Genomic DNA, 5,580 nt, shown 5'->3' on the forward strand with positions numbered 1-5,580 from the left:
ATAGCACTCCGCTACCCTCCACAAGAAAAAGCTGTTTACTTTAGCCAAAGGACCAGGAATTGTACAGCCTTACAAGACAGAAAAGTTTTAGATAATAACCATTTTACTCCAGCAGAACACCACAGGGAAAAACCTGCAGCCCCACTTTTATCCCACCAGCAAAGGCTGAGTGGAGAGCCTGCACTTCCACTCTTGCCAGAGAGTAAAGGGACTCCCTCAAACCTGCCCGAGTTTTCCCAAGCCAAGAAGACTAAGTGTGGAGGCTGGAATCTCATCTTTGCTGAGCAGTAAGGAGTTCCTTCCCACCTCCCACAGCGTCTCTGGACACCTTGTCAGGAGCCTCAACTTCAATGCCCACCCAGTAGTAAAGAGACACCCTTTCCACTCATGGCTAAGATGTCATCAGAGGAGACCTGCTAAAACACAAGATTTAATCAGTATCCAAAGTCTTGCAGCATAATAGCTAAGGTGTCCAGGATTCAATTAAATATACCAGGATCCAAGAAGATCTCAATTTGAATGAGAAAAGACAATCAACAAATGACAACATCAAGATGACACAGATGTTGGAAATCACAAGGATTTCAGAGCAGGCACACAAAAATGTTTCAAGGAGCAATGATGAAGATGTTTGTAAAAGAATAGAAAATTATAGCAAAGAGGGTGGGTGTGGTGGCTCACTCCTGTAATCCCGGCTCTTTGGGAGGCTGAGGTGGACGGATCACAAGGTCAGGAGTTCAAGACCACCCTGGCCAATATGGTGAAACCCCATCTCTACTAAAAATGCAGAAAAATTAGCCAGGCGTGGTGGTGCATGCCTGTAATCCCAGCTACTTGGGAGGCTGAGGCGGGAGGATTACTTGAATCCAGGAGGCAGAGGTTGCAGTGAGCCGAGATCTCACCACTGCAATCCAGCCTGGGCAACAGAGCAAGACTGTCCCCTCTCCCCACCAAAAAAGAAAAGAAAATTATAACAAAGAAATAAAAGACATAAACAAGAACAAAATAGGAATTTTAGAATTAAAAAATGCAAAAACAGAAAGAAAAACTCAATGGATGAACTCAACAGCAGAATGAAGAAAACAGAGGAAAGAATCAGTAAACTTAAAATAAAATAGAATATACCCAACAAAAGAAAGAACAACAGAAAGAAGAGACATTAAATATATATATTTATATTTAACATATATATATATACCTGATGTCTTTTATGTATAAACTTAGGGGCACGTGGAACTATAACTAAGGGTCTAACATTTGTGTCACCGAAGTCCCCAAAGGAAAGGAGAATAGGAGTGGGGGCTGAAAAAGTATTCAAAATATAATGTCAGAAAATTTACAAATTTGGAAAATATATAAATTTACATATTCAAGAGGCTGAGCAAACCATAAACAGAATAAAACCAAAGAAATTTATACTAAAATACATCATAGTCAAACTTCTGAAAACTAAAGACAAGGAAAAATTTTTGAAAATAGTCAGAGGGAAAGAATAACTTAACCACAGGGTAAAAACATCTCAAAGAACAGAAAATTTCTCTTCAGAAACCATGGGGGCAAGAAGGAAGAGGAATATTTTTCAAGTGCTGAAAGAAAAGAGCTGTCAGCTCAGAATTCTACATCCAGTGAAAAAATATCATTCAAGGGATAAGGGAAAATCAAGACATTCTCTGATAAAGTAAAACCAAAAGAATCTGTCACCAGCAGACCTACCGTAAAAGAATGTCTGAAGGAAGTTCATTAAACAGAAAGGAATTCATAAAAGAAGGATACAGGAACATCAGGAAGAAAGAAAGAATGACAGAAAAAGCAAAAATATGGGTAGATACAACAGACTTTACTCCTCTTGAATTTCCAAATGTATGTTTGACCGCTGGAGCAAAACTTGTAATAATGTCTGTATAGCTCCCAACACATGTAGAGGAAATATTTAAGATGATTGTATTGAGAATGGGGGAGGGTAAAGGGGCATAAGAATAGGTAAGTGTTCTAACTCACTCAGACTGCTACAATGCCAACCCAAATGGACTGTGATAAGTTATGTACATATAATTTACCTAAGCAAGCACTAAAAAAAAATGCAAGGAGATACATCAGAAAACACTAAAGATAAGTCAAAATGGAATTCTAAAAATATTCAAGTCACCCACAGGAAGTGAATAAAAAGAAAACATGAAGATAAACAATCAGAATAATCAGAAAATGAAAAATGAAATGGTAGATAACCTCAACATTATATTATATTGATTGAATAATAGATCAATAACTATTGTACATGTAAATGGTCTAAATATACCAAATGAAAAGCAGAAACAGAAATTGACAGGGTGGATTAAATCAAAAATATGACCCAACTATACACAGTCTAAAAAACAAACAGACAAAAATACTTCAGATATAACTATTAAAAGAAAAACCTTAGATAAATTAAATTTAACAGTTTAATTGAGCAAAAAAATGATTCACAGATAGGGGACCACTGAGGACTAGAAGTTTAGAAATAAAGAACAACTACAAAATATCCATAGCTATTATACTTAGCAGTGAAAGACCAAGTGTTTGTACGTAAGCTCTAGAACAAGACAAGGATGTCCACTCTCACCACTGTCATTCAGCACAGTACTGGAAAATCCAGCCAGCACAATGAGGAATGAAAAGAAAGTGAAAGACACATAGGATGGAAAGAAAAACTTTCAATACTGGGAGATGACATAATAGTCTACATAGAAAGTTCTGGGAAATTTTCAAACAAACAAACAAACCTAGAATAAGTAAGTTCAGCAAGGTCACAGGATAAAAGATCAATACACAAAAATAAATATGTATACATATGTGAACACGTGTATGTGTGTGTGTGTGAAAGAGAGAGAGAGAGTGCTCTATATATGCTTTAAAATATAAAGGTTGGTTCTAGAACACTAACGATGTTGAAATAATTAAATGGGGAGGCCATTAGACTGAGGTGGCTCCAATGCCCTGGGTTCCTACGTAAACAAACCCCTGAAACCTAACTCAGACTCCTTTCCTATATATGACTAATTTTTTAAAAATTAAATTTAAGCTCAGCCCACCACCAGCCAACTGGACATTATTAGTTATATCACTTTGAACTTCCCACCTGCATAGTCCAAAGGAGGCCATTGTTCAAATTTTAACCAATTAATTTATTTGCTCTGCTTCCACATTCACCCTTTTAGAGCTTTTCGTCTACTTCTGGGGTGTTCCAAACCACTCTAGTTTGGAGCTGCCCAATTCATGAATCACTGCTTAAATAAACTGAAATTTCAGTGCATCAAAGCTTATTTTTTTAACAATGGAGATTGTCTTAAAATAGTGGAAATTCAGGTGATGAATTTTCTTTATAGAAAATCAGAACCAGGTCTCTCTCAGGTTGTCCCTGTGTCCTCTGGACAGTGGTGCCTGCAGTTGTCCAACATGGGAGGGCAATACTCCCTGGACAGGAAGCACACTCTTCTATTAGGGCCACTTGAATGACACTGAACTTGACACTGAGAACTTGTCTCTGACAAATGACGCATTTTATTTTCCCACAGCTGGGGCCATGCCAGAGGCATTCATGCTGCATTTTCTAAATACCTCAAAGACAGGCTGGGGCTGCAGCCAAGTCAGGCAATGACCTGGCTGGATGCCAGTCTCCCTGGGGTGTTCCTGAGGCCTCTGGCTGAGTGCTCAGAGCCGGGTGTCTCCTGTGGCCCAAAATAAGGGAGGCACCATGGCCTTCCCACCTGTGCACCATCAGAACCAGGGGTTATGCGGAGGCTGAGTAAAAGAGGGTAATGACATGGCAGCCGAGATCAAGTCCCCTTTAAACTTACAAGAAAATCCAAGTATCTTTCTGCAGGCCCCTGAGGTCCAGCCTCCACCAAGAGGCCTCCAGTGACACAATCTGGACATTACTTAAGTTATGTGGTCAATCAAACATTTATGTATCAAACCAGGCTCAATGGAGTGCAAACACCCCACAGATAATCTATAGATTCTATTGGGAGGCTATAGTCAACCTAGCAAGCAAATTGGCTGCAGGCACACATGGAACTGTCCTGGAAGGGAAATCAGGGTTTGAGATGCACAGTCAGGGGACTGGAGGTTTCTTCCCCAAAGCATGACCACCAGGAAATCAGAATCAGCCAGTCCCTCAGAATCAGGAACAAGATCATTGCATGGGAGGAGAAGTATGACAGTACCTGTAAGAGAAAGTCCAGTTCCGAATCTGAACCCTGAGTTCATTTGGTTGTAAATCCTTTCAGGGATGTGTCTGTGTGTGTGTGTGTATGTGTATGTATGTATGTTTGTGCATGCATGTGTGTACTATATGGAAATATAATTTTTGTGACTCATGTTTTCACTCAATAGTAAATTTTTATCAACTTCCCTCATCCATACAAACTTAGCTCATCCTGCCTCAGCTGCCAGAAGAATTAGGGGTTCACTACAAGGCCGAGTAATTGGGGTTGGTGTTTCCTGGGTGTATTGTGCAGCTCTGCGCCAGCTGAGACACACTGTGCTTCTGCCCACTGGTGCTCAGAGCCTACAGGCACATCTTCCTTTTCCCTAGCTTGCAGGCTGAGCCACGTGAAGCTTGGGCAGGGTGTTAGTGTGGTCCTCCAAATCCTTCCCTCCAACCTGCTTCCTACCCTGGCTTCAGTGCTCCCAGCCCTGCTATTCCAAGCTGGGGTGGTTCACACTCTCTGGGGAAGCCCATCCATTTCTATCCCATCTCAGTGCTGAATCCTGGAAACCACTGGTTCCAATGCCATTGACTTCCTTTCATCAAAAATTTCCTTTATGTCTCAGACTATTTATGCCACCATTTTCCACTTTTCAACCCTTTTGCAGATTTTCAGTTTGTTCCTTTCAAAGGTAAACACACATGGACTCAACATCAGGAAACTGGAAAATGGGTACTCTTAAGGCAAGATGGGCAGACGGAACAGCTTGTTCTTGTTCAAAGACTCAAACCCAGGAAAGGCCACGATGTGACCCAAGAATTTTGAGAACTTTGGTAGCAGAGGGAGCAGAGGCGAGAGGTGAAAATGCTCATTCCACAAGCATTCGCAGAGTGCTCATTTAACACCAGGCCTCTATCAAGTGGCAGGAGACAAGATGAAGGGACCTCAAGTGCCAGAAGATGCAGGACTTGGCCCACATGGCGATTCTTCTGCGGGAGTTAGGGTCTTCTGGAACTGCACTGAGTGGCCCTAGCCACATGAGGATCATGCCCCTATTTGGGGCTGCAGCACCTCTGGGAGTAGGTGCCACCCTGGCCCAGTTTCACACGGTAGGAGAGACAGCCACAGAGGTGAAGAGCTTGGCCAAAAGAAAGAGCTCAGACAAGGATGAAATTCCCATAAAACTCAATTTTTAAATAGAGTTATCAGATCAGAAACTCAACCAGTGAGCAATTAGGAGGGAGGAGGTGTGTAAAGTAAGAAAGTGCTGTGCTCAGCACTTTTTGGATGGGTGAGAGTTATGGCTGTTGTTCTTTTAGTGCCTGGAAAGGGTTATTAATAGCTATGGGAAAGGGATTTTCCCATCTGTTCTTTCAAACACACACATGCA

This window comes from Pongo pygmaeus, chromosome 8 (assembly GCF_028885625.2).
Source record: "Pongo pygmaeus isolate AG05252 chromosome 8, NHGRI_mPonPyg2-v2.0_pri, whole genome shotgun sequence".
Lineage (NCBI taxonomy): Eukaryota > Metazoa > Chordata > Mammalia > Primates > Hominidae > Pongo > Pongo pygmaeus.